The sequence below is a fragment of the Pelodiscus sinensis genome, chromosome 2 (assembly GCF_049634645.1).
Source record: "Pelodiscus sinensis isolate JC-2024 chromosome 2, ASM4963464v1, whole genome shotgun sequence".
In the NCBI taxonomy this organism is placed as follows: Eukaryota; Metazoa; Chordata; order Testudines; family Trionychidae; genus Pelodiscus; species Pelodiscus sinensis.
Window position 1 is genome coordinate 111,645,637 of NC_134712.1, and position 9,454 is coordinate 111,655,090.

Sequence of the window (9,454 nt, forward strand, 5' to 3'; positions counted from 1 at the left end):
TGGACAGTGCAGAACACACATTTGGAGGAAAGTTCAAGAAGGGGAGAGTGTTGGGGTTATGCTGCAAGTGGTAATCAAAGCTGGTGGAAGCCAAAGTGTGACTGGAACGTGGTTGGCAGGCTGAAGCTACATGCATATGCTCAGGGTGTGACCTGCATGGTGCTTAGTTGCTTGTGAGGGGCCCAGTTTGGAAGCTACAGCAGCAAAGCTTTGTGAAGTACCCAAAGTTCTAAGGCAAGTGGTGACACAACCCCTCACCGGCCTGGATTGCAGCCCAGAATGTGGTAGGCTTAAAGGTTCCAATAGCATGGCTCACTCTGGACCACTTCAACCATGGGCTAAGGGAACAGACCTACTAAAGGAACTATTTAGGGGAAGTTCTGTGCCTGTGCCAGACAGGAGGTAAGAGCAGATAGCAACAATGGTGCTTTCTGGCAGGTAATAGCAGCAGGACCTGGCCACACACAAAGGTGGAAGGATAAGTGGAGAGCCAGCTATCACCCAAAGGTCCAGAATATGAGAAGGGCCCACCTGTCTCTGAAGAAGATGGGGAAGAAAGAAGGCTACAGCATAAAAAGGGCTAGAGGTAAACTGGGAGACCAGACCGGATGCGAGAAGAGAGATCCAGTAACTTTGATGAGCTGTAGGGGTTTGCGTGCGTGAGTCAGTACCCTGAAACGAAAATTCTACAGCTCCTCAGCTCTTTTTTCTTAAGCAAACCCCCATGCCAAATGCATTCACACTAGCCTTAGGAAGGGAAGCAAAGAACTCTGCCACTTCCAGCTCCAGATACACAGATAGATGGATTGGCAATGAGGACTCAAACCAAGCTCTAGGCTTGGACCTTACCACTTTTCTTCAGAGCCCTCCTTCACCATGCTCCCCCCTCACAGCTCTTCAACCTTCAAATCCATCTAACACAGTGATCCTTGATATCACTGTCTTTCATCAAACTGACCCCCGTGGGTTAACAATAGGAAGAGCAATAATGTAGTGTTCCAATCCCACCATTGCAAAGGAGATGGTATCAAGCTGCTCCCCACTCTGGCACTTTGAGTGCAAAAGGAGGAGGCCTGCAAAGACCTTAAATACATTACATCTATAGGCTCTGCTTACAAACATAATCCCCAGATGTACTGGCTCTGAGAAAAAAACTCAAATCTGCCACTATTAAATGATTTCACTCTAAAAACCAGGAGGGAACACTTGAATTCCTTCCCCGGGGTAACCAGAGCTCTTTTGCCTCAAAAGAGCTTGAAAAAAGGAAAGAGAGAAATAAGCGATAGTCTCTGGTAGCTGACTGCCTAGTCTTAGGTGGGGAAATACACACAGACCCTCGCTGTTACTTTCCAGGACACAAGAATCAAATCATCACCTGAAAAAAAGTGATTTTTATTAACAAACAAAAGATATACTTGATAAAAGCATACTTGGAGGCTAGGTGTATGGAGCAACTAAGTAAAACAAATTAAAACAGAAAAGTCTCTGGGAACAACTCTTAGATAGTGAATGGGGGAAGGAAGGCATAGATTCACTCAGTAAAGTTTAAACCAAACAACCAAAATAAAGAAAAATACCCTGATCATGACTAAGTACACTTTTCCCTTTTCTCATGATACATGCTGACCTGTATTTCAAGGTCCAGTTCACTCCCACATTCAATATTTCTTATAGGCATGGTCATTCTGATCCCTGCATCTGCTCTCTCTAGCCCTTTTCTTAAAAATCCCCCCAAAAGGAAGAGCAGACCAGGTATCTACAGTAGACTTCCAATAATCCGGCACCTTTGGGATCTATGTGGTGCCAGATTATCAGATATGCTGGAGTATCAGGAGGTACTCCGGCAGGGGGCTGTGACGGGTCTGCCAGGACCCGCGCTGAGTCTGGGGGGTGGGCGGGAATGGTGTGGTTAGGTGCAAACCCTCCGCTGTTTTGCTGGAAGGTGGGGGAAGCCCCGCACCACTGCCAAGAATTTCATGGAGGGGAGCAGGCTCCTCACCCCCCAGATTGCAGTAGTTATCTCCGAGCAGAGAGGTGAGGAGTGGTGCTGTGGGACCAACCCAGCAGCACTCCAGCTGATCTGCTCCGCAGCTTCCCCAAGTCCGCCGCTCATCAGTTTCAGCAGCGGCAGTGGCGGACTTGGGAAAGTGGTGTGGAGCAGAGTACCTGGTGTGCTGCCGGTCGCCGAGCAGGGGGGTGAAGGGAGGTGCTGCGGGACCATCCCGGCAGCACCCCAGCTGCTCTGCTCTGCTTCCCCAAGTCTGCCGCTGCCGCTGCTGAAACTGACGAGCAGCGGACTTGGGGAAGCTGCAGAGCAGAGCAACTGGGGTGCTGCCAGGTTGGTCCTGCAGCATCACCCTTCACCCCCCTGCTCGGCGATAACTACTGCAGTGAGTGGGGAGCCCGCTTTCCTCCTGGAAACTCTCGGCGGCGGTGCGGGGCTTCCACTGCCTTCTTGCAAAACGGCGGAGGGTTCATTTCTCGCCGCACCATTCCCCTCCCACCCTCCACCTCCCAGCCGGTCGCAGTGTGGATCCCGGCAGACCCGTCACAGGGGTATAATCCCCTTCTCCTCTTCTCCCCTTCCCTTTCCCAGCTGCAAGCGCCCATGGGGCTCACAGCAGCTCCAATTCTCTGGCTGGCTGGAGCACTTCCGGGTTCCAGTTGGTGCCGGACTATCAGGAGTGCCGGACCACTGGATGCTGGATAATTGGAATTTTACTGTATATCCAATTAAGATTTCAGCACTGTATCCCCATTGGTTCTTCTGACCCCCCTGCCAACACCTTTGCTAGTTACCTGAGTTTAACCTCTTACTCACTAGGTGCTGGCCAGCACTCCTCCATCCTATCCACCACAAATGGGCAGACTGACCTTCAGAACTAGACAATATTCAGATTCCAGGGTGCTGGCACTGGCCACACATTAACCTCCATCAGTACAAATATCACCCACATTTCATGTTAAGTATTTACTCTTCATTGACAACTGCAACACATGCAGCATGTGACTTAAGCATGCACAGGAGGCAACCAAGTGATATAAAAGCTTAGCATGTGTTCATTTCCATTCTGTGTCATCTTACAGCACAAACTTCAAGTCCTGAGTTATTTCACAAGCTAAGTGATCCTAAATATAATGTAAGAATTAATATACATAAGTATGTGCAAATCTGAAGGATATTCAGGAGAAACACTAAACATTCTGGATGTTTTCGACATGTTGTCAACTTGTTTGCCCTGACACGATTTCATCATCTCACAAAAAAAATTATTGTGACTGAATGATGATTGGAGTATTGCTGAGATGCCCAAAGAATGAGCTTTCAATTTCCATGTTACTTTTAATTTAAGGAAAGATTAATTTCATACCTTGACATGCTGACCCTTTTCAAAGAGAGCCAGCTAAGGTTTCACCATTCTATAGTTCCTAAAACTGATAGGCTAGTATCATGTCTTATGTAGTCATGCATGCTTTAGACCTGTGGCTGTATGTCAAAAACAAAACAAATGAAGAGTGGTTTTCCTTAGATTATTAGCCATGCATCAATGTTCAATGAGCCTGTTCCTTAGCAGGCTGTAATTCATATGATTTTTGCTCCTTCTGACAATTTATGGCTAGTCTGGGGATTTGGTTCTGACTTGTAACATCTTCCTCCAGGCAACACACAGAGTTTGTCTGAAGACTTTTCCTTTTTATGGTCCAAAATATGAATATTACTTTCTTCTGAATCCTCTGGTATCCATGGGATCTCATCTCCTGAACACAGTTGCCAGGATTCTTCTTCAAATTGAAACCTCTAGTAGGTATTTTAGCAGAAAATGTAGGTGATTACAAATTATAGGAAATCTAATTTTCTTTGTCTTTGGTTTCAGTTATCCTAAGTTGTCTAGAAGGAATGGATGAATACTACCAAAACCAAAACCCCAGACCATTAGCAAGATGATTCCAGGCAACAGCGAAGATCCAACTTATGAAATCTTCCTTCAATTTCAAAGCAGATAAACAAGATAACAATTGGCACTCAAGGATCCAAGTCCTGCAGCCCAATTCACCCACAACAACTCTCATTTCATCTTAGATTCCTAAATAAGACTGCAGGATAAGTGATGAGTAGAAAGTTAGCAAAATATTAGAGAAGCTAAGTATAATAGTATGGGACTTTCTGTCTGGAGTCTGAGGATGACTATGTTAATCCCTTGGCTCCCTACCTGACACAATGTAAGCCAGGGATTCTCAATGGGAAAAGCATCCCAGTTACATAGAATAGGAGCCTAATAAGTGGAGGCCCAGTGTACAAATGAGTGAGAAGGTAGGAAAATGACAACGTATCCTATGTCTTCTCCATCCCAATTGTGCAATTCCTTATTTAGACCATCACTGCCAATCACAGTATGTAAACTTCTTTTATGGTAACATCAAACATATTCTACATATTTGTAAGAGAGGGGGTCATTTGGATAAATTATTGAGGTCCTTATAGTAACTATACAGCCAAATGAATAACAATAGGCACAGAGAGTTCTCCTCTTCCGATATCTCTTTTCAAACAGATTGCTACTTACTAGTTTCTACCATCTTGCATATATAGGACCAGATTCTCAGCCTGTGTAAATAATTGTACTTTTGATTACTTCAATAAAGATATGCCAGCTTCCACCAATTGAGGATATGACCCATAAGGTACAAGATACAGATCTATCAGGCAACAACAACAACGAAAGTATAAGTACAGAACAATGATAAAATATTACAATAATTATAAAATATTACAATTTGCTGCATGCACATATCCAAGCTTGCAAAAGAAATTGTATTGTGTCCTACTGCATTTTTTTAAAAAAAAGAATCCTGATTTTTCAATTAAAGTAAGAGGATCTGATTCAGATGTCCATTAATTCAGTTGTATGCCAGTTTACAATGGAGTTATGCCAGTTCAAATGGAATATTGCACTGATGGAATAAGGCTTTGTATTTTAAAAATATATGCACAAATGGGCAGCGTTACAGCTGCATGTGCAACCTTAATTTTGTTGTTTCCTGTACAACTTACAAACCTATGCATGTTAACATTGTAATTTTCAATGAATATTAACTTCCTTTTACTTATCAATAGAATTTTTGAATGTTCCTTACAGTTGTGCACATGTAATTTGAACTTGTACACAATTTGCATTTTTTTTAATGCTTTTATTCAATATATGCACTATTCCTCTACCCACTCTACAGCCTTTCTGTTATTTGTAAGAGTGCTTACTCCCAAGGTTTGGTGGAGGGAACAAAAGGCAAGGCAAGGAAAGGCAAGGAAAAGAAAATTTGGGACTCAAAATCCAAACCCATTTTCAGATCCAAACTGGATGTGGTCCCTTTGTAATACACCAATTAAAAACCATACTCCTGAGGAATACCTACACCCCAAAAAAAAAAAAAATCTTCAAAAAACCTAAAATTGCGTGCACAGTATTTTCAAATTCTAAAAAATTCTGAGTATTTTATTTGTCAAAACAATGCAATATGGTTGTACCAGTTTTAATTATTTTTGGTCTTTTATTTCAAAATAACTGTCAGCAAGTATGTCTATAACAATATAGATAAAAATATTCAGGATATATTTTTGACCAATAAATTCCTACTAGACATATTAATACAGAACTCTGAGTAATAATTAATTTAAACAAGGTAGAACTGGGGGACAAAATCAAATCAGTATCTCAGATGGCTATATAAAAATGCAAGAAGAATGGGGAATAGGCAGGAAGAACTTGAAATGCTAGTAAATAAACACAGCTATGACATAGTTGGTATCACAGAGACTTGGTGGAATAATACACATGATTGGAATATTGGTATAGATGGGTATGGCTTGTTCAGAAAGGACAGGCAGGAAAAAAGGAAGCAAGTTTTGCTTTATATATTAAAAATGTATACACTTGGTCTGAGGTTGAGATGGACATAGGAGACAGACTTGTTGAGAGTCTCTGGGTTAGGTTAAAAGGGGTTAAAAAAGGGTGATGTCATGCTACGGGTCTACTACAGACCACCTACATAGGTGGAAGAGGTAGATGAAGCTTTTTTTTAAAAACTAACAAAATCATCCAAAGCACAGATTTTGTTGGTGATGGGGGACTCCAACTATTCAGACATCTGTTGGAAAACTAACACAGCAGGGAATAGATTATCCAACAAGTTCCTGCATTGTATTGGAGACAATTATTTATTTCAAAAGACTGAGAAAGCTACTGGGGAGGAAGTTGTTCTAGATTTGATTTTAACAAACAGGGAGGAACTGATTGAAAATTTGGAAGTGGAAAGCAGCATGGGTGAAAGTGATCATGAAATCATAGAGTTCATTACTATAAGGAATAGAAAGGAGAACAGCAAAATAGAGACAATGGATTTCAAGAAGGAAGATTTTGGTAAACTCAGAGAGTTGGTAGGCAACTTTCTTCCCATGGGAAGAAAGACTAAAAGGAAAAACAACTGAAGAGAGCTGGCAGTTTTTCAAAGGGAAATTGTAAAAACTGCATAGGACAGAAAGTATGGCAAGAGATCACCTTGGCTTAAGCATGAAATCATACATGATTTGAAAATCACAAAGGAGTCATATCAAAAGAGGAAACTAGATCAAATTACAAAGGATGACTATAAGCAAATAACACAATATGTTGGGGCAAGATTAGAAAGGCAAAGGCACAAAATGAGCTTAATCTAGCCAGAGACATAAAGGGTAACAAGAAAACATTCTACAAATATATGAAAAGCAAGGGGAAGATCAAGGACAGGGTAGGCCCACTGCTCAGTGAAGAGGGAGAAACAATAATAGGAAACCTGAAAACGGCAGAGGCACTTAACAGCTTCTTTGTTTTGGTTTTTACGAAGATTGATGGTGAATGGATGCCTAACACAGTGAGCACTAGTTGAAATGGGGAAGATTTAGAAGTTAAAATAAAAAAGAACAAGTTAAAATTATTTAGAAAATGTAGATGTCTTCAAATCACCAGGGTCTGATGAATTGTGCCCTAGAATACTCACTGAGGTGATAGAGGAGGTATCTGAGCCATTAGCTATCATCTTTGGAAAGTCCTAGAAGTTGGGAGAGATTTTAGAAGACTGGAAAAGGGCAAATATAGTGCCCATTTATAAAAAGGGAAATAAGAACAACCCAGGAAACTATAGCCCAGTCAGCTTAACTTCTGTTTGTCCCAAGAAAGGTAATGGGATAAATAATTAAATATTTCATCTGCAAACATCTGGAAGATAATAAGATGACAGGTAACAGCCAGCATGGATTTGTAAAGAATAAATCATGTCAAACCAATCTGATAGCTTTCTGTGATAGTGTGAGGGGTTCAGGGTGCGATCACCCCCTCTCAGGCCGGGAGGGGGGGGGTCTGCGGACCATCTTGTTCTCTCTTGGTCCCTTGCTGTACCCCGGGTTTCTGCTATGGGGCCCGAGTTCTTGGGTGCGATCACCCCCTCCCGGATGGAAGGGGGGGTCAGCGAACCCTAAAATAGTTACCCGTCCCTGTGGGGTGGGGCCGAAGCCCCTAGTCCGGGTTTTTCCCCCTTGCAGAGTTCCGACTTGCACTTTGCTACCGCTATGGTCGTTGGGAGCGGGGTACTCCTCTAGGGGAGGGAGGGGGACCCGGTCCCAGCCTCTCACCAGGTCCTAGCCCGGGGCCCTGAGCGTCGGGGCTTGCTAGTGCCCCGGCGCGGTGGACGGGGGGTCACTCCCTCTGTAACCCATCCACCCATGGACGCCAAAAGTGTCCTGCCCCGGGCTCCTTACTCCCTCCTGGCAGCTCTTGGTGGCGCTGCCTCAACCCCCAGAACTTATCCTGACTCAATCGCTCAGATCCTGGGTCGTTCGGGGAAGTCTCTGGGGAGAGCTCCCTTGGCCTGGTCCGCTCTCGGCTTGGCCGTTCCCTCCGGGTCCGGCGTGATGGGGTTCGGCCCTCGTCGGAGGAGGGGCTGGCCGACCGGCTGTGGCGACGGCTGTCCCTATGGCCCTGGGGCCAAGGTCTGGCTGCCCGCCGGCCTGGGTGGCGCTCGGGGTCCGTCCTCGGTTGGGGGTCGCTCCTCCGCCGCTGCGGGGAGGCTGCCTCCCACGCGCCGGTGGTGAGCCTTTTCAAAGTGGCTCGCCGCGCCGGCCACTGCCCGGGGCCCCTCCCCTTCCTGCAGCGTGCCAGCCTCCGCCCCCGCCGCACACCCGCTGCGCTCCGCCCCGCTCCCTCCCCACGGGGCTTCGAGGGAAGGGCCAACGCTCCCCTGCTGGCGCAGGCGCAGGCGCGGCAGCAAGTGGTCCTGCTGGCTCCTCCGGCTTACACCAGGGTAACGCCGGGGGGCTCGGGGCTGGCCGCCGATTCCCGGTGAGGGGTGGCTCTGGCCGGCCTCCCCCCGGGGCAGTGACGGCCCGTCACAGATAGGATAACAAGTCTTGTGGATAAGGGGGAAGCGGTGGATATGGTATATCTTGACTTTAGTAAGACATTTGATATGGTCTCACATGACCTTCTCATCAATAAGCTAGAGAAATACAACCTAATGTGGCTACTATAAGGTGGGTACAAAACTGGCTAGATAAACATTCTTGGAAAATAGTTATTAATGATTCACAGTCATGCTGGAAGGGCATAACATGTGGTGTTCTGCAGGGGTCTGTTTTGGGATTGGTTCTGTTCAATATTTTCATCAATGATTGAGATATAGGTATAGAGAATATGCTCATTAAGTTTGCAGATGATACTAAGTTGGAAGGTGTTGCAAGTGCTTTGGAGGATAAAGTCATAATTCAAAATGATCTGGATAAACTGGAGAAATGGTCTGAGGTAAATAGGATGAAATTTACTAAGGAAAAATGCAAAGTACAGTACTCCATTTGGGAAGGAACAAACAGTTTCACACATACAGAAAGTAAGCACCTGCCTAGGATGAAGTACTTCAGAAAGTGATCAAGGGGCCATAGTAGACCACAAGCTAAATATGAGTCAACAGCGTGACACCGTTGCAAAAAAAAGCAAACATGATTTTGGGAGTGTTGTGAGCAAGACATGAAAAGTGATTCTTCCTCTCTCCTCTGTACTGATTAGACCTCAGTTGGAGTACTGTGTCCAGTTCCAGGCACCACATTTCAAGAAAGATGTGGAGAAATTGGAGAAGGTCCAGAGCAGAGCAATAAAAATGTTTAAAGGTCTAGAAAACATGACCTGGGAGTAAAGACTGAAAAAACTGGGTTTGTTTAGTTTAGAGAAAAGAAGACTGAGGGGGGACTTGATAGCAGTTTTCAAATATCTAAAAGGGTGTTCTCCTTGACCTCTGATGATAAGAGAAGAAGCATTGGGCTTAAACTGCAGCAAGGGAAGTTTAATTCGGGCATTAGGAAAAACTTCCTGTCAGGGTGGTTAAACACCGGAATAAATTGCCAAGGGAGGTTGTGGAATCTCCAACACTGGAG

General features: G+C 44.7%; 1 long non-coding RNA gene across 1 annotated transcript; it reads left to right on the forward strand.

Annotated features, from left to right (window-relative positions):
• Positions 1 to 315: 315 nt before the first annotated feature.
• On the forward strand, positions 316 to 5,174 carry LOC142826762 (uncharacterized). The gene is made up of 3 exons (XR_012900995.1): positions 316 to 402; positions 3,661 to 3,802; positions 3,876 to 5,174. It is a non-coding gene; the product is annotated as an uncharacterized LOC142826762 (long non-coding RNA).
• Positions 5,175 to 9,454: the final 4,280 nt, after the last annotated feature.